At 39.4% G+C, this 20,642-nt stretch overlaps 1 long non-coding RNA gene across 8 annotated transcripts in view; it reads left to right on the top strand.

Annotated features, from left to right (window-relative positions):
* LOC144007646 (uncharacterized) overlaps window positions 1-20,642 on the top strand; it is a 71,497-nt gene that overhangs the window by 43,964 nt on the left and 6,891 nt on the right. For 5 of the 8 annotated variants that reach the window (XR_013280290.1, XR_013280288.1, XR_013280287.1 and 2 more), the window contains 5 exons: window positions 14,753-14,966; window positions 15,545-15,670; window positions 16,102-16,208; window positions 17,166-17,247; window positions 17,968-18,066. The exons of the other annotated variants lie outside the window; for them this stretch is intronic. This is a non-coding gene — a long non-coding RNA (uncharacterized LOC144007646). Of the gene's footprint in view, window positions 1-14,752; window positions 14,967-15,544; window positions 15,671-16,101; window positions 16,209-17,165; window positions 17,248-17,967; window positions 18,067-20,642 lie in introns of those variants that run through there. 8 annotated transcript variants of the gene reach the window in all.

Raw genomic sequence — 20,642 nt, forward strand, 5'->3', positions numbered from 1 at the left:
GGCAAGCAGCCTGCTGCACTCTCAGCAAGTCGACATTAGTAAGGAATTTTATGGCCTGCTGAATCAAAAAAAAAAAAAAGAAGCAGACGGGGATTGCGGAGTTTTGCTCTCAAGTCTACAAAGTTGAGATGTGCAAGTGACTGACGATTGTTACAAGCGGAAAAATTCTTAACAGGCATAGATGAAAACGAAGTGGAGGGCTTTGCAAAACTGTATTGCACATTGATGCACATTTAACATTAATACTTTACTAGGCCACAAAGCCTCCATTCTTTCTTTATGCTGCTTATGTTGAGACTTACATGGAAGTTGCAGTCAGTCACAAGACAATTGTGACAGTCAGCTAACTGCAAAAAAAAAACTTCACAACTATCAATTCATCCATCAAATTGCACAATATTGCAAAATATAGTAATTTTGTAAGTGTTTTGTAATTACCCTAAACAAGAACCATAGTGTGACTTGTGTATTATTGAGTTAGCATTACCACACAAAGTCAGTATGCTAGCAAGCTAGCAACCAAGTATGAGTTAAATGTATCACTAATTAGTAGAGCTGTAACAAAAACCAGTTTGAACCAGTAATTTATTTATTTATTTTTATTTTTTTAAACTTGAGATGCGAGTGCATTGAATTGCACCACGTTGAGATAAAGTTAGATATCAATTTTGTCTTTCAATAGTTATTTCAATAGTTAGAACTGGCACAGTTACTGTCAAGTTTATTCCAATGTATGTAAATTGGCCACCCAAACAAGTTATTGCATCATATCTTCTCGAATAGAGCCAAATTGAATTGTAATCCTACTGAGTTGAAGTGTATCGCATCATTCTTTCAAATCGTGTCGATTTGAAACCCGTTCAAATCATCCTTTGTGGAGAGATGCACACCTAATACCTGTATTTCAAATTATTACATTTGTCAACATTATGATTTTTTTTTTTCTTTTTGTAATTTTGTGAGCACTGTCGGTAATGATGCAGCAACAGAGCCCCAACTTTTATTTTCTTGTCAAGGTGTTCTGTAATAGTCTTACAGTCAAAAGACACATTGTCAGTGTTTTGTTCCACCTTGTTTTTTTGTGGAATATACCAGTTTAAGTAGTGATCATTGAAGCAGCCCGTAAATATTAGTGAAATGTTGCTATTTCAGGAAATAGACATATTTCTAGTGCTTCAGCATTCCATTTACAGTTCCGTGTTTTACGGGAGGTTTGCAATATTTACACGGGTCATAAACACAAACGCTCGCTCCCATAAAACACAAGGTAGAGAGCTTCCCGCTGAGATGAGCATAATATAAAACCTTTGACATTTGCCAGAAAATCATCCCCAAAACATTTCCGTTGTGCAATAACAATGCAGAAAGACATCTATTGAGGCGACTTTCATCGACCCGCTGGAGATTCTGAGAGACTTTGGCCAACTTGCGTGAAGTCCGTGTCCCTTGAGCATAAATGGGATTCCACCTGGGATAGTACCGCTAGCAGCTGCATTGCGCTCAGCTTCACTGTGTGTGTGTGTGGAATTTTGATTTTGTCTCTGCAGCTCTGTGCTGTCCATAGCACTGATTATTATTCTGTAAGAAAACCATATATAAGGTTGCTACATATTTCATGGTGCTTGAGTTGGCTTGTGGATTTCTCATCTGTGAATTGATGAGCCATCCAATAATGCGCCTCATTTTCCTCCGTGAGTGCAATATATTTCATTTTGAATCCTAAACTGTTACAGTGGCTCTTTTTAAAAAGAACCACTCTGACTCACCTCACTGCTTCTGCACTGTTTGTTTTTTGTTTTTGTCTGGGCTCTTGTTCTTTTAACCCAATCAACTTTCTGCACTTCTGAAAGAAAAAATCATCACATTGATGTATATAATGAACAAAGCTTGTCAATCCAAATTAACTGAGAAGATATGAGTCATTGGTCTTCTTCACCATAGTCATTGGGTTGCTTCAATGCCTTCCTTTTATTTTTGTGTGAAGACTGAAGGAATTCACACGTGTTATTCCTGACACTTTCTTGACATGCATTTACTTCTGCACAATTGATTTGGAATTCATCAATGGGAGGTTTTACTTTTCTCATTCCAAAGATTCACAGTTTTCCCCAAATTCTACATTTTCAACCTAAATTTTCCAATTCATTTCCAATGGGACATTCAACATAACAGAATCAGAGTTACTACGGATGTTCGATACCACTTTTTTTCAGACCGATACCGATACTCAGACCCTCAGTACTCACCGATACCGACTACCGATACCAGTAGTACATTTTGACAAATAAAAAAAAAAAATCACAGAAATTTTTAAACAAATATATTTCCTTTAATTTTGACAAAAAAAAAAACGGCACAGTCACTCTTCAGTAGTCTTAATGTTCAAAATAAAACAAAAAAAAGCTCTTTTAGTTTAAGATTCACAATTTTGAAGTATTTCCAAACCAGTGAAGTTTTGGTGAAAAACTGCTGCAAGCTAGCGCCCGCCAGTTACAGGCAAGGAGGACTCACTTAACGTCTTCCCCCTCTGCCAGCGGTCGCTTGTACTCGTCTGCGTCACGAGTACTCGAGTACTTGAAAAAAAAGGCTGGTATCGGCCCGATACCGATACCTTGTATCGGTACTCGCCCATCCCTAATAGTTACCATTTGAAATTCAAAACCTTCAGCTCATTCAATTCACCTTCGGAAGGATTTTCAACATGACAAAATTTCCAATGTCCGACAAAAAAAAAAAAAAAAAAAAGATCCTCATTCATTCCTAATGACCAAAAAAAACTCTACATCATTTTACATGCTTCCATATTTTTTTTTCCATTCAGCAGTTCTGTCTTCACATGCAATCTTTCCAAAAATTGCAAATATCTCGGTTGTTTGAAAATGAAATAAAAGATGCAGTCTTTTGACATTTGCTTACAAATCACCTGTTGACGTAGTATCACAAACATGAGCCTTTCTTTATTTTGTATTGTGCCACTACTAAGTGGTCTCACGTCACTTAGGTTTGTATGTTCTGCTTCTATCTGTGCACAATTTCAATTCATCTCATCATCACATGGCGGTGTTGCTGCTCCCGTTTGCTCATTGTCACCAGTGGGCAGCTCTCTCCTCATCATTCCCTTCAAGCCTCTGATCATGCCCACCCCCAGCGAACCCCAACCTCTTTAACATCCCATTGTACCCCTGTCGAGATCCATGCCGATTTCATCTCCCCCTTATAGCTGAGGGCAGCTCATGGTCGTGGCGCTATCTATCTGCATCTCTCTTTTAACTCATCCATCTCGGTGATTGTGCCTGCCCACTGGCAATAAAAACCTTCTAAAACCATTTCCAGCCTTAAATGGGCCAACGTTTGAGCACAGATTTCAAGGTTAAACCTCCCCGTCTGAGCTGTCGTGCTACTTGTTTCTGATTTATCGGAAGTTTGCTTTTCAATTTCTCCTATACTACCAGTGACAAAACTTTAACACTGGAGTTAGCTTGATGTTTTAGAGTAAGCACTGCAGTCTTCCAATTTTTTAGTAAGCTCCATAAATACCAGTGGAGAAATACTGTTTGCTTGAGATGAAAAAAAAAAAAAAAAAAAAAGCACTATGCTGCACCAGTCATACCAAGCTTTTCACTATTCAAAAGTGTAATTATTTTTTTTTTTATGGCCTCAGATCGCTGTAATGATGGAACATTTTTATACCATCTTCTTTTAGCGTGTGCAAATCTCACCATAGCCGTAACTGACTCACTTTGCATGTGGGATCTGGCAAAAGAACACAAAGCACAAAGATGTTAATCCTGCATATGGGAGAAGCAGGGGGTTGGGTTATGAAGAGTGCATTTCAACATCTAAGGCCTTAAAGGTCCCTGAAAACAACAATAATAACCTGAATGTGAACCTGAGTCTGTAATTGCATGCTGCTGTTGCAACGAACTCGCAATAACCAGGAGCACGTTTAGCTCAGGAGCTTCTTCAATATGTTCCATATGTATCGCACAGAATATAATGCATGCCTTTATTTTTCCATAAAAATACTTGCCTTCAAATCTCATTAAACACTTTTCTACACTTTTCTATTAACTCTTGTAACATTTGATGAATGAACTTACAAACCAAATACTGTATGAACTATAACCGTAGTGGTGTATAAGTCACACAAGTTTAAAAAAAATAAATAAAATGGACCAGGAAGAAGGCGAAAATAATAGTTTTGGAGTACAAGTTGCTTTTTTATGGAATTTATTTTACAATGACAAAGACCAAATAGATTGCACCCAACATCTCCGTTCCCTAATTGTGGGTGTGTTCAGATATACGACCGTACTGCTTTACTACTCGCATTTGGAAATTAAAAAGTGTTGTTCAAATGTGCTGTTCGTTCAGAGTGCCCCCAAAAATAGGAGTGTTGGAGCCTCGTGCATCAGCCAGTACAGATGAGAACCATTCAAACATGAGCTGCTGATTGGTTCAGAACATAGACTATGTTGGAAAATTAATGGGACGGGACCGTGCTCTGCCTTTTCGAACCCACACATACAAACACAAAGCCATGATAGTGTCAGAGTGACTTTTTAAACACCTCGTGTTGATGGCAGCAAATGTTTGGATTTGGTTGGATTATGCTTGTAACTACACAAACGTTTTTTGTTTTGTTTTAACTTAAAATGTCAAACAAGAATCGTACATTGCATTTTGGTAAAAAATAGAATTCTCGTAGGTTATTGCAATTTTTAGTGTCATAAATTGTAAATTCTTTTCACGGCAGTAGCCACATGATAAATTAGTAATTTGTTGCCGTGAATACTACTACTTTCTTTTCTTCCTCTTCAATTTACAATTCTACTTTCCTTTGGTGATTTGGTGTTTTACTGCTGGTGGAGGCAATGCATCAAAAGTCGACTCTGGCATTGGGATGCCAATCTGAGTGTCTGAAAATATGGTACTTGTACTACGGAAACATACGTTTTGGACTTACTTATACTCATTAACTTAGTAGTGAGATGTCATTTCTACAATGGACATAGAAAATAATAGGGGTGTTAAAAAAAATCGATTCGGCAATATATCGCAATACTACAGCACGCAATTCTCGAATCGATTCAATAGGCAGCTGAATCGATTTTTTTTAACATCCATTTTTGATTGAAAAAAATCAAACAGAACGTCTAACTTTCACACCTTTTAAGCATGGAAGAATGTTATATAGATGGAACATTAAGCCATAATATTTTATTTCAATGCTATTCTAACATGAAAAAGGTTACAACCTGTTTGTTAAATGCAGTGGCTCACAGTTATAAAACTGAAGTTTCAGATCAAGAAATAATACAATTTCATACAAATCTTACAGGGTACATGTACAAGTTTACTGAATGGTATTTTCTAAATTTGGGGGGGAAAAAAATGCAAAAATCGACTTGTAAATTAATATTGGGATTAATCGGTATCGAATCGTGATACGGATCGAATCGTCAGGTACGAGGCAATTCACACCCCTAGAAAATAACTTATTGCAGTTGAAGTAAAAAGTAAACCATGACGTTGGCAATGTCATGGTGCTAGTTGCCATTTTTCTTAAGATGGCAATTATGAACACTTGTTTATTATTTTGTGTGCAAAAACGACAAGTAGAACTGTACATGCAAATCGACAAAACAGGAGATTAGATTTGTTTGTTTTTAATGTCGTTTGTAAAGACGCATGTATAATCTGCAAGGCAACATGTACCAGATGCAACTCTGCATGAGAAACGGACATAAATGCAAACAGGGAAACTCAAACGGTTCTGGAGTAAATTGATTTAGTTGCCCGCACGACCATTTGCATGTGTTTAAAATACAAGAACTGTTCCACACACTTACAGAGCAAAGATTTGTTTATTTTCAAACACTGCTAAGCACGTAGTTCACCTATCTGCATTACCAAGTGAATGCACCGAAAGCTGTTTCAATATGACTCTTATCTTGCAACAAGTCCACAGAGCTGCACTGCACATACAACTTGCACATTGGCTTATTCCTTAGCCGTACAGCCAAGTACTCTATTCAGCTGGGGATGCTCTCAATGCGTGATTGCAGTATGGAATATGTGTTATGAGTGTGGAGGAGAATGACAATGTGTTGTGGTCACAGGGCTGGGAAGGAAGCATGTGACATAACTCCAAATTGGAGGCGCTTCTCTACAGGAGTCTCCACACTGTTTATGTAGTATATGCATGAGACGGCAAACCGACTATCATTGCTTTTTGTGAGGGATATTCAAACATTTTTACAAGTTCCTTTTACATTGAGAGGGAGTCTTTTTAAAGTACCGTATTTTCCGCACTATAAGGCGCACCTTCAATGAATGACATATTTTCAAACTTTTTCCATATATAAGGCGCTGCAGTAGAGGCTGGGGTTACGTTATGCATCCATTAGATGGTGCTGCGCTAAAGGGAATGTCAACAAAACAGTCAGTCAAACTTTATTAATAGATTACAAACCAGCTTTCTGACAACTCCATTCACTCCCAAAATGAATAAACAGCTGGTTTATTATTTTCTCTGAGGTAAAGTATTAGTATTAGCTAGCGATCCAAGATGGCGGGATCTTCTGCGCATGCGCGTCACCGATCGTGCACGGTCACCGATTGCGTCTTGACAGCGAGACCTGTTGCTGCTTAATATTGATCCATATATAAGGCGCATTGGCTTATATTGGCTGGCGCATGGTCAGCTTTTGAAAAACTTTAAGGCTTTTAGGTGCTCCTTATAGTGCGGAAAATACGGTAATTGTAAAGATTTGATTTACAGCTGTGGATTATAAAAGTAGTCCATGTATAAAGTAACGTAGAATATAATCAAAACTTTTCAAGACACATTGCTTAACAATTACAGCAAAAGCACCATAAATACGCCTAGCAGCACAACCTAGATTTAAAATCAGATCGACTGATGTTCATAGGGGTTTAAAATATGCTAATAAAATCAAATCAGAAAATGAAAGCTATGATGCTAATGTCAGTTTTGAGAAGCCTTTACTTTTAGTAATGAAAAAGGAAACGGGAAATAAACAGTTCTACTTCTGGAATGCGGCAATATGACAAAAGACGAGAAAAATCGAGTGAGATCAGGCTAAAAATGTAATGTAAGAGAGGAAGTAGTCAGAAGTTGTGGTGTGTGCACTCGATGACCTGGTAAGTTTCAGTGGACTATGCTTTGCCTCATTCATGTTCACAAATATGGAAAAGTGGGACATTCGTTACATTTGACAGTAGCTAACAGGTACGATTTCAATACATGGGACACTTCATTAGGTACACCTGCATGAGGTGACAAGACAGATTGGACCTCGGAACGATTGTCTAACATATTGCGTGACCTGTCTCCAATGAGCTGTGAAGTGTGCAAACCTCAGTGATCTCAAGTTTCCAGGTCAAGACAGCAAGGCATGGCCGTGTGAACGCTGCACTGATCTGACATTTCCAAAAGTCACATTGCGTCAAATCAGAATCGGCTGCCAAGAGAAAAAAATGCAATGTGTGAACACACTGGGATGAATAAAACACCGGATTCAACTATCTTCTTCACGCCGCATCCACAAATCGAAAACGAGTACTTTTGAGAATTGATAGCTGTTATTTTGTGGATTAGACCTGGAATTTTAGATTTCGTCTGCAAGAGGATCAGACCAAAATCACTGGAAGTAGAAATCATCTCTTATCATGGCTGTACTGCACAATATCTGAAACGATACTGGAAGCAGCAGTTTCTTAGTGTGGGATCCCCACTAGCATAACATTGTACAGTCTTGGAAATGCCTGTCCACCATCCATCCATTTTCTATAGCTTGTCCTCATTATAGCCTTGTGAACTGACTGACTCGGGGTGAGACTGATTGCCAGCTTCCTGTAAGTTGAATCCACCATGACTCTATCCCACTGGGCCAGTAGTTTGCATTACAATTAGGCCTGTCGAAGTTAAAGCGTTAATAGGTTAATTAATCACAGAAAAAATGTCGCATTAATCACGTATTAACGCATATTAATCGCACAATTTTTTTTTTAACCGCGCTTGAGCCTTGAACGTGACCGCGGATGGTCACATTGAAGGCTGCGCAGGTCAGTGATGAGGTCAATGCACGGCATTTCCTACGCCTGTTGTTCCAAAATGAGCGGGATGACTCCAGTCGGTGTGCTCGGTGGTACATTTCGCTTTAAAAAACATCCGGACGGGACTTTAGATCAACAAAAGTAATATGTGTTTAATTAATAATTGCTGAATTGTACCCAATTGATATGATGCTGTTACGTTTTGAGCATGCATGCAATTGCGTACATGCATTTAATCAATGTTTGCAAATGACATTCAGACAATAGTGTGCATAGAAGGATAAATCAAAAACTTACTTGAACAACTGCCAAGCCCTTTTCACACTGCTCTTACTTGTTGTGCACCAATATAAAATGCCTAGTTTGTAGCACGTTTGGAAATGCTGATGTCACATCCTACTAGGAAGTAAAAAAGGGGCGGGATCTTTCTGCAGGTTAGACGTATCTTTCACTTGACGTTGTGCATTTTAAGTAGGGATGTTCGATACCACTTTTTTTCAGACCGATACCGATACCAACTGCCGATACTAGTAGTACATTTTGACAAGTAAAATAAATCACTAAAAGATATTTTTAAACAAATATATTTCCTTTTAATTTTGACAAAAAAAAACAAAACAGCACAGTCACTCTTGAATAGTCTCAACGCTCAAAATAAAACACAAAAATGCTCTTTTAGTTTAAGATTCACAATTTTGAAGTATTTTCAAACCAGTGAAGCTTTGGTGAAAAAGTGCCGCAAGCTAGCGCCACTTACAGGCAAGGAGGACTCACTTAACGTCTTCCCCCTCTGCCATCGGTCGCTTGTACTCGTCTGCGTCACGAGTACTCGAGTACTTGAAAAAAGGCTGGTATCGGTACTCACCCATCCCTAATTTTAAGAGTAAAAACATGAGCAGTAGAGAAACACTAATGGCTCGGCGGTAACTTGGGACAGTTCCATCATGCTGTTACTTGTAAATAAGTTTGCCAAAATAACAATGTATCACTCTGCAAGCTCTTTTTCAATTTAAGGTGCCTTGCCGTCATGGTAAAAATGTTCTTGCTGCTCCAGTCATTGCTGTACTGCACAGTAACGCTCCATTCTGTGCTCATAATGCAGTGTGAAAAGGGTTTTATGGTAGTTGGTAGTTACCTTTCTTTCTAGTTTAGTGAGAATTTCAGGGAAATGCAAAACTGAGTGCCATGTTAAGATGAAACATAGGCTATATGCACTAAGATGAATGGGTTCCTCCATACTGTGCCTCTCCACAAATTTTGGGGGATACCATCTGTAGTTTTTGTGCTATCCTAAAGCCCATAATCCAATGAAGGTTGCAAAGGTAGCAAATGTTGATTTCTTGTCCAGGTTTGGAAAGTTCAAAGCTGTAAATGTTTGTAAACCGTTGCTTTGCTCATCATCTCAGATTGGTGACAAATGAGTTGCTCTTGACATGGCATGGAAAAATGGAAGAAAAATTCCCATGCGGCGTAAGGAGAGTATGCAGATATCCTGTACGTGCACATGCAGGATGGCCAATTACAGGGGCAGCCTGTGGGGAAGGACAGAGACAAGGTGGTGAAGAGTATAGCAGTGGATGAGGCGGCTGATGAGGGTCGAGGGACCCTGATGGCTATCAGCAGCTGATGTAGAACTTGGGCTGATGATCGCCTCTCAACAGCCCAAAAGAGATTCAGTGGCGGGTGTTCTTTCTTCTGCCTTTTTAATGGGTTGCCTTTTCACTCTCCCCTATCCATGCTGCGTTGAGCTGTTATGCACTTTGATGGACGCCCTCTCATGTGGCCCTCTGTCTCTTGCCGTTTCCACCCCTACTTGGAGTGTCCCCTTCTCCCCATGCGTCTTATCCTCAGAACCATCCGTCTGACGGCTCACTGGGTCTTTTGTTTTTGTTATTTCTCTCACTGTCACGCTGCTCGGCAACGTTTGTCCTCACGCCTCTTCGATGCCTTCATGCTGTTTGATAGACTTTTGAAGATCTCTCCACATGGATCTTTCGCTCCCTTTTGCTTTTCTGTTCTATCATTTATCTATCTTATAATTAACTCCCCATAGCTCTCTGTGGTCAAAAAATGGACCAGAACAAAACAGCCGCTTTGTTTCATGATTTCGCCATCATTTAGATGAGATGATTGTGAGAAGTTGTCTGCTTATCCCAATAAGTTGTAATGTAACGTGCTGAAGAGATGGGGTACAAAATAATGCGAAGAAGACAAAGATGTGCCTCACCTCTCTGCTGTCTGTCACAGCAGCCTATAATTGGGCTTTGCCCCAAAGCGTTGCTGACAGGGATGCTCAGCAGCTATTACGTGATGGAGAACGCTTCACGTCAGATGCAAAAAAAAATTCTGCCTTGCAGCACAGACTGAGAAGTTGTAGAGGAGGCGGCTCAAATATTACAGATGGAAATTGTGTCAAAAGTGAAAGCAAAGTATCCAAGTTTAAAGACTTGAAAACACAATCCGCCTTTTAAGACTATAGCAATGCTCTATTTTGATGGACACTGTCAGAAGTAGAGCTGCACAATATATCGAAAAAATATCGATTATCGCGATATTGGCCCATGCAATATGTATATCGCAGACATGCAAGAAGTTTCATATGGAATTTTATGCTTTCAGACTAACTCAAATGTAGATTTGCGAAAACTGATGAAACTGATGAAAGCTCTCTTCTAATACTAATTGCTGCAAAACGGAAACAGATAGAAACATACTTTTTTTTTCCCTGATGAAAGAAGAGACTTTAATCTTTCTTTTGATAGGTTCCATGCTTTTATAGCAATAGAACACAATATTCTGTGCGCCTTGCAAAATCAGTGAAAATCCAGTAAAACAGCCGGGAGCGAACGGGATTGCTTCTGTGAAAATGGCGGCGAGTGAATGAGTTAAGGAACAAAGATTTTGAGTTAGTCAAGATCTACCTGTAATTTTATTCAATATATACAAGTTGTAAGCCTCTGAGACCAGCCCAACTATGGAAAAAGTGTGACTTATGATGACAAAAGACAAATGTTTCTTATGTAGTAGAATAGCCATCTGGGTTCTCAAAATGATGTCCCCAAAGTGTCTCAATATTTAATGAACAAATGAATTGATTGCTGGTTGCGTCCCAATTAGCTGCTAAACCGATATCTCAGGACAAATTGAAAGCATCAGATCACACTGGACAGCACTCAGAACTAGACACTCAAAGAAGACATGGATGACAGCTGTGATGACTGTTTTGTTAGACCTCCTGACGGCGACACAGTGAGACACCTATTCAAGTTGGCATCAAATATAATCTAAAATAAAAAATGAAAGCGACAGGTAGACACAAAGGCAGACCTGTGGGATTCGGCGGTTCTCTGTGACGGCTCCCGAGAAATCTAACTTTGGTGTGATGTGACATTTTTGCCATTGACCACCTGGAGATTCAGATGTCATCACAAATGATGAGACTTGATGAAAGGGAAGATAATGCATTGCAAAACCATTATCTACATTCACTGACGTTAATATTTAGCTAAATCCCAAATGAAGTTGAATGTCATTATGTATTGTTGGGTGTGTGCATGCTACAGCCAATTTTTTAAGGGTACTCAGAGAAAATAAGTACCTGTCGTTGGGGAGACAATCAAGACTTGCCAAATAGAACTAGTGGAAGGGGAGAGAGAGGAACAATGTGTTGACATTTGAACTAGGGGGTGTTGGGTGGAGGAAGATCCATAAATGCAAACCAAAGAGACGGAAAAACACCCTTATTGTAACACTGCAAAGACAATTTTTGTAGATGAGAAAGGAATGTAAAGATTTGAACAAGTATTGAATCATAGCTATCTGATGTTCCATTTCAATTTTTTTTTTTATAGATGAGTCGTGGATTTTTACAAAGCATGTTTCAGATCACCTTGGCCCATTTTTGCAAATATCAGTTTCTGTGGTTTGCAGTGTTTTCAATAATGGCATTTGAGCAATAATATGGTAATTGCACACAATAACATACTTATGTGATATTTTGCCAACCATAACAATGATGCCACAATCCAGCGATTATGCTATTATATTAAAATGGAAGGAAACTATGTTACAGCGATTTTTTTTTTTTTCCACCCTTTGCTATTACTATAAAGAGATTCAAGGTTCAGTTGCTTCTCAACTCAACATACTGTGTACTGTCTTGTATTTTATTTCCCCCATCTGGGTAGGCTAAACAACCAGGCTGAAAATCTGCCAGCTGGTGCACTTTAGACTGCTGAATGTTGTTTCACACTAAAGAGTCACAAAAAACATTACTAACATTTACGTCATATTTATTTATTTTTGTAATTACCTTAAACCAGTCTAGTCAGGTCTTTTTTTATTTTTGAGTTGGCGCCATGTGGTTAGTGTGAGTGTTAGCTTACAACCAGGGTTAGCAAACTTACCTTCAAAATTAGAGAGCAATAAAATAAAATAAATAAAATTGCAATAAACAAATTCCAGTGGACAGAAAAGGACCTTGATGACTGGTTGATCGGTCGTGGTGTTAGAATGTAGCACCCCAACTATACCACTGAAGAGAAACTATGTATATCAAACTGAATATTTTAGATTTGTATGTAGGGTACCTGATCATGAAATGGCCACACTAGGACAGATAATGCTTGTATTGGTGACGGTCGTGATTGAAACCTGATATCTGTACTTGCCCATCCCTGCTTTTGATGTAACATGGCTAAAATATTGGCCATCATTGTGAGTGCTGATACCTTGAAAAAAGGCCCAGTACTAACACATCCCTTGTAATAACACAGTACGCCCGAACAATTTAATTCTGCCATTTGTTGCATGTATTGATTCTGATATAAAAACCCTTATTTGGTGTTATATCATGTGATTGCCTCCCCCGGTGTGCTCATTACATTGGCACAAGTGTGCTCACAATAGCGCCAATAAGGTCATCAGTTGTTCCAGTTGGAACAACTGAGGGGGCACATATTGATCCACAGCCGCGTCGAGTTGGACATTTACGCACAGCACCCATGGAAAAATGTGTTATTAATGACAACACAAGTGCTGTTCAGCGTTCATCAAGCCAAACTGTGGCACTTGAAGTCTTGAGTGGGGTAATGAGCCGTTGTTTACTGACTGAAGCGGAGGTTGGAAAACATCAATGCACTCCCATGTGTACAGTAAGCTAAATATAAAAAAAAAAGAGATTCAACAGGTAATTAGATGTGCAGGAAATTAGTGGAAGGTGGTGGAAACAGCTCATTTAAAGTCAATTCTGTCTAATAAAGTATCTGATTGTGTTGTCGTCTTCAATGTGATAACAATCCGCTGATATATGCTGCATATTTTAATGAGGCAAGAATCATCTTACTATGTACAATATGATGATGGATTGAGATCAAATTCTCTACCCTAAAGACAAAATGCACCTAAATGTGATAAAAAGATCTGTTTGATACCTATCTGATTATGTTTAAGTGCAAACATGAATCTGTTTGTCAGAGGTTGTTCAAAATTGTCCTGCACTTATTTCTCGCAACCAGTGTGGCCAACCATGGTACTGCAGTCATGATAATCTTAAGAGAATGTCATAATGTACCGGCAAAACCAAGTACAGTAATAAGTCTGACCTGACACTATTCCAAATTATTGTTGTGCAGTGTTTCTTTGCTGCTTCATTGTTCATCAATTACTATGGCTTCACTCTATCGCTGGTTTTCATTTGTGTTCTTAAGTGTTCATTTATTGCACATTTGCTTCACCAGTCGCATCTTTTTTTGTTTTTTGTTTTTTTGTTTTTTTGTTTTGGAATTTAGTTTTACAAAGTCCAAGGTCAACATTAGGGCTACCAGTTCCATATAGGGATGGGTATTGAAGAGCTTTTTATGATTCCATTTTTTTTCCGTTTTTGATTATCCTTAGATTTGATTCTTTTTTTTTTTTCAAAAGAGAATAAACATAGATTATCATTCCCTTTTTATGTATTAGTTGTATCTGTAAATGAGAGAGACCCTACAGTGAAGTTTTCAGGTCCACATTTGAGGACTCCTCAATGGGGTGCCGTGGGGTTTACCAGATAAAAACTTTTGAAAGTGAATTGACTAAAATAAAAAAAAATCTTGGGAGAAATTTATAAAATGTCAGATTATTTTGTGAAAATTGTGTCGACTCCAGTAAAATTTTAACAAGTAGAATCAAAAACAAAACAGCGACTTTTGTTTGTTCTGTATAGGGCTGCACAAAATATCGAAAAAATATCGATATTGCGATATTGGCCCTTGCAATATGCATATCGCAAAGGCATGCAATAAGTTTTATATGGAATTTTATGCTTTTTATATGAATTTGACCAGTCAAATGCTAACTAAAATGTGCATCGCCATTCAATAGTTGAAAATTATCAAGACATAATTACAATGAATTAAGATTACATTAAGGTTGCTTATTTTGCCACATGAAAAATGTTTTTCTTTCATTAGGTAATAAAAATGTAATTTCGTTAGGTACATGTTAAATATCGCAATAATATCGATATCGCTATGTTCAGCAAGTATATCGCATCTCGCATGTTTTTCCAATATCGTGCAGCCTTAGTTCTGCATGTCTTTGCATGTTTTGTAACCTTGTTGAGATGTCCGTATGAGCGCAAAAACAAACAAAAGTCAACCGCTACTTCTTGGAAATGTATCTATCGCAGGGGATCATGGACCGTGTCATCTGAGAATAGTGAGGGACCACTGTACTTATATCAATGCACATGCCAAAACTCACAGCCTTTTCGAGGAGAGTGCCATAGACAGTTTGGACAGGTCTTTCCCCTTGGAAGGCAGACAATCTCCCCACGTTGATGGTGAGAAGTGACAACAGCTTGGCAGATGAGGCTTGCTCTGAGAACTACAAGAGAAGTTCAGGTCAGTCACAGCATTTGTCAAAATGTATGAAAAACAGCTCAAAACTCCTATCCTTTCCTTTCTACTTTCTGCCTGTGAAACTTGATCCCCTTTACTTTAACCTTCACTTTGGTTCACTTTGACAGGTGAGACCAGGGATGCAGTGAATACATGGGTTCTCTCTCTCTCTCTCTCTCTCTCTCTCTCTCTCTCTCTCTCTCTCTCTCTCTCTCTCTCTCTCTCTCTCTCTCTCTCTCTCTCTCTCTCTCTCTCTCTCTCTCTCTCTCTCTCTCTCTCTCTCACTCTCTCACTCTCTCACTCTCTCACTCTCTCACTCTCTCACTCTCTCACTCTCTCACTCTCTCACTCTCACACTCTCACACTCTCACACTCTCTCACTCTCTCACACTCACACTCACACTCACACTCACACTCACACTCACACTCACACTCACACTCACACTCTCACTCTCACTCTCACTCTCACTCTCACTCACACTCACACTCTCTCACTCTCTCACACTCTCTCTCTCTCTCTCACACACTCTCTCTCTCTCACACTCTCTCTCACACACTCAAACACTATCTCTCTCTCACAGCCACACACATTTAGGATCCCTTTAAAACTCCCCAAGGACTCGCTCTCTGTCGAGGACCCAATGAAGGCGGAGCTGGAGTGGAAGAAGAAGCTGTGTGCCACTTTCCTCCTTGGAGAGACTCATCAGGTGTTTTGTTTTTTTGTTTTTATTTTGACATTGGGAATTGGCATTTCCCACACAGAACTTTGACTAGCCGCCCACTCCTGACTAATTTCCACATGCTGCTGATGAATGCATAACATCCTTGTAACTTTTAGTAGGTTACTCCTGAAGGCTGGCCCAAACTTGCACGCAGGTAAGAACACAAGGCGTATTTTGAGATCCGCGGGCCTAATTAGGCGAAGAACAAAAAGATCGCACTCCCACATGCCTCGGATTTCTCATTAAAGGAAATTCCTCAGTTTCCTCTCATACCTATTCATGACTAAAATAGAAAGGAAGAAGTCTACAAAATCGCAAAGTGGTTCTCTGCCTCAGGTGTTTTGTATCGGCCCCTGGGCTTAGGCCCCTTCTTTCTGTTTTTCAATAGTCTCTGTCCGCCTGTTTGTATCTCAAAGGGAACGAGACTCCGTCACTTTCTCCGGAGTGGAAATCCATTGGAGTCTTTGGTATTGGGCAGAGCTGAACCAGAGGGGTAACACCAGATTTTCAAAATTAAAAACTGGTAAAGTATAATTTTGCTGAATGGATGGATGGATAAAATATACAATAAATTCTAACCAGGAACTATTTATTAGTTAAATCGATCAATCTGGCGACTGGTGGTTTTGTTTTTACTTTTGCTAATGCTAAATGTTATCTTGGTTGAAAGTTCAATAGCACCAAACAAGGCACTGCACTCTTATCCAAACCTTTATCCTCAGTCATGGCAATTACTGGAAGATGGCTGTGTTGTTTAACTCGTGCCAATCAAATCAGAAATGTACAGCCAGAAAAGCTCAGTTTGCCTTGGGTCTGCAGTGTTACTTGCAACGCTGCGATTCCCAATTGTAATTCTAAGTAATTCTAGTTCTGGTATGACGAAAACGTAGGTACGTAAATTAGAGATTAGGTGTAGTTAGATTAGTCTTGTCAGTCACTGACAACTGTATGATTGACATACACATGATGTAAACAATTGGCTTGCTCACTGGACCAAAACAAAAAAAAAAAAAACACACAATGGCTGCTGGGATGGGACTTGCATTATGGCAGGACAAAACAATGTTAAAATCAAGGGCTGTCCAAATTAAACTGAGACTTTTGGTCATACTGGTAAAGGTTGACCTATGTAAGGGTTTAGATGGAGGTACAAACACACACACACAAAAAAAACAAAATACCCTTGTAGAATATTCACATTTATAATGCCACTAAAAAGTAGAAATGATATATGGTAAATAGAAGTATTGGAAAGGTGTGTGAAGACAAGATTTTTCTTAGTTTTCCATTAAAAAAAAAAAAAAAACACACATATTGAAATCTACAAAAGTCTGACAACCCCTCAGAACACCAGTATGAGATCAACAAAGAAAATTCATTTCAATCACTTGTCTGTCACCATGTCTGAAGAAGAGTTTCTTAAAGGCCTCCCAAAGAAAATAGAAAATTACAGGAGAGTGAAAATGTCATTGATTTTCAGTTTGCAGTTCTCCGCCTGGAGTGAACAGAGGCGAGAGATCAAGGAAAGCAGCGAGTGGCGGTGTGACAGGTTTGATGCTGAGGTACCTGCTCCCTTTTCCATGGCTACATGTAAAATGGCTTTTTCATATATTGTGTTCTGCTTGCAGACACAATTTGAGCTCACCTCTTCATTTCGTGAACCCATGAGGATGGAGTCAGGGCTTCTGTCCTGTTCTCCAAATCAAAGAATTTATTTTTTTGCCAAGAACTAATGATAATGAGCAATAAGTCTCACCAATGTATCACTTTCTTATTAAAAAAAAAAAACATTACTGTACAATGTGAGCTTATGACAGTAAGTCATTGATGGGTGGATGGGATGGGAAGCTTGTGGAGCTTGGAAGGGAATGAATTTTGAATTTGAGAGAGGGATCAGAGGCCCCCCATGAATCAATAATGCACACATCTCAAACTCCTCTTGCTACTCTCTCATTCTGTTTTATAAACTTCATTTCATCACTTCCAAATCCAGGGCTGTTGCTGTGTTCATGTGCCATGTTTGCTAGTCTCAATAATAACGTTAATGTTTGATCTGACTTAATGTTGCGGGGGGGAGTCTTCAATTGAGAGCTAGAGCCTAATTTTATTCACAAAGTGAAAACCAAACTGAGTACGATTGTTGAGCTGTTTGTGTAAGAGTATTGTATATTGAACTGCTCAATTACAGATGTAATATTAGAAAGATCAGCACATGGTGTCATCTTTAAGCATCCTTAAGACATTCCTCTCAGTGGTGAAATCGTGACCTTGTCTCTCTCCAGATCGTATCCCGTCCCCTGTGGTTGCTGTTGTGGGAATGTGCTACACTGGAAGATCGTGAGTGCAGAGCAGTGAGCCAAAGATTATGGAATGAGTGGCTGAGTAGATGAGGGATAATGGGTAGTAGTCCGGTTTGGGTAGGCATGGCATTGTGTGCAAATTCTTGAGGATTCAGGGAAAGCTGATTACGCTCCCTACTTTTTGTGTGTGGGGGGGCGTTAAGAATGAGCACCAAATTCACCACTAGAGTCAAGTCGAGCTGTTTGAGTGAAGGAAAGATGAACATGAGATACAGTCTGGAGAATTTTATCTTCTTTTAGGCTTTAAATGATGTCAACTTGGCGCCGCTGATTTAGGTTGGGTACACACAGAAAGGAAATTGGGCTGTTTTTGTGTTGATTTAGTCCCGAACAAATGTCAAAGGTTCAAGATTGTTTGCCTTGTAAGATCATCCTTAAGTCTGTGGTGTATTAAAAGTCAATTTGTCCAGATAATATGATCTAAAAGAAATGTAATACTAAAGGTATATGTGTGTGAGGGAAACTGTCATTTGAGCCTATTGTGTTTGCATACGTCACGTTATGTAGCAAACGAGAACTTCTCACTAATGAACAAAGGTGTGGCGATAAAACTGATATCCTGCCTGTTTATCCATTTTCTTAACTGCTTGTAGCAGGGGTGTCCAAACTTTTTCATCTGAGGGCCACATACAGAAAAATAGAAAGCTGCAAGGGCCATTTTGTTTTTTGTTTTTAAGTTATTTATTAACACATTCATTGCCAGACCAGCAAAAAATGCATCATTTGACATCTATTTCCGTCAATGGCAGTGAATGAGTTAAACATGGAAAAAATCAATGAAGCAATTATAAATTGATATAATGTGCAGTTACTTATTGAAAACTGCTAACAGTCACAAGGCAAATAGTGACCCCTGTGTGCCACTATAATAGATACGCCTCTCCACTGAGCAGCAGCTGATCCCAACTTGACATTCTGAACCACAAGAACAATCGGTTGTCAACTGACCACACTTAAGAATCATTAATCTAATGTGTTTTCACAAATTGGACCTTGACTCTAAGAACAAGTAGATGAAACTATTTTTATTTCTGAAACTGAATTATTAGCTGCAAATGTGTGTCTTTGCATAGCTAGAAATGTTTAATCCACCTTCTTTTTTTTTTTTCTTTTTTTTTTAAAACGGCATTGAAAAATTATTTTTAGTATTTGCTGCGGGCCGCCAAAAAATGTATTGCGGGCCGCAAATGGCCCCCGGGCCGTAGTTTGGCTTATAGGGTCGTGGCTTGTGGGTAAGCCAGAGGCTATCAGCCATCTTTGGCCGGTAGGCAGCTTTCCCAATGTTGTTTTTTGTACGACAGGGATTATTTTTTGAACGATGCATTTTCTTGCAGACATTGCCACCTTACAACAGCACTCCTACCAACTCTTAGGAAGCAGTTTACCAGTGCTTACTGGTGCATAACCAGATGTGCCTGATTTGTAAGGCCCAATAAGATCTTTCCCTTGGTGGACGGGATTTTTCCCCGGTGTTGGGAACTGTTTGACTTGTGAGGAGTCCGCCAAAAACAAAATTAATAAATCCTTATCTGTACTGGGCTGTCTAGCCATCCATCTACAGGCTTCCCCAATCCTGGTACATAAGGGCAGTAGTCTTGCAAGTTTTGCTTGTTTCTATTCTCCATCATACCTGACTCATATCAGTATATGAGGCAAGCTCTGCAAAAGCCCGTTAATGATCCTGATCTTCAGAATAAGTCGTGTTGGAGGACTCTAGCCCTTGAGGACCAGGAATGGGGACGCCTGTTCTATACTGATTGCAGGTAACTGGAGCCTCTGCCAGTTGAATGATTGAGTGAGAAGAAGGTACCTCATGGAGTGGATCGTTCTCCAGTCCTGGTGAATCAGAAAACCAACGTAGGTCGGACGTTTTAAACCAAGATAGAGTAGAACATGCAAACTCCAGATATTCCAATTTCTTGGTTCGATTCACACACTTGCTCTCTCATTCATGTATTTTGATTTCCCGCTGTTAGTTCTGATTAACAAGTCGATTTCACTTTGTTCTCTTGTGTTTTCACACCTCACAGCTTCATGATGATTAATTGAATTCCAAGCTATCCAACTAACAACGCCCACTCTTCTTGTCTGCAATGGGTGTAAGAGAGGCCATCGTAATTGGACACGTCTGGACTTGGTGAACTCTTGAGTGTGGATGAAATGTGGGTGCATGAAAAGATTGTTAATTGCTTGCCACAGTCCTTCAGATTTGGCTTGCCAGTATGTACCAGACATCTTAACTTTAGTGGGTACTTGCAGCCAAACTGGATCCATTAGATGCTGACTGAGTGATGAGATGGAGCAGTTTTCATTAAAAAGACATTTGACAACAACCAGGGGGCTGTGAATTTGACACGAAGCCAGAGACAAAGGCTTGTTGTTGCCCTCGCAGGGTAGCTTGCACGTGAGTGTTTCGGAGCTGCCAGTCAAATAAACAGTGACTGAAAGTGAGTCAAGCCTGTATGGCCAAAAGAAGAGAAGAGAAGCAGGTGTTGGTGCACGTCAGTCCTGAAGTGCTGGAAGGCCTGAGAGGAGGAGAGAGTGAAGGACGTTGTGAAGTTGAGTGATTTTTGTAGACTGCGGTAAAGTAAAAAGTA

This window comes from Festucalex cinctus, chromosome 19 (genome assembly GCF_051991245.1).
Source record: "Festucalex cinctus isolate MCC-2025b chromosome 19, RoL_Fcin_1.0, whole genome shotgun sequence".
In the NCBI taxonomy this organism is placed as follows: Eukaryota; Metazoa; Chordata; class Actinopteri; order Syngnathiformes; family Syngnathidae; genus Festucalex; species Festucalex cinctus.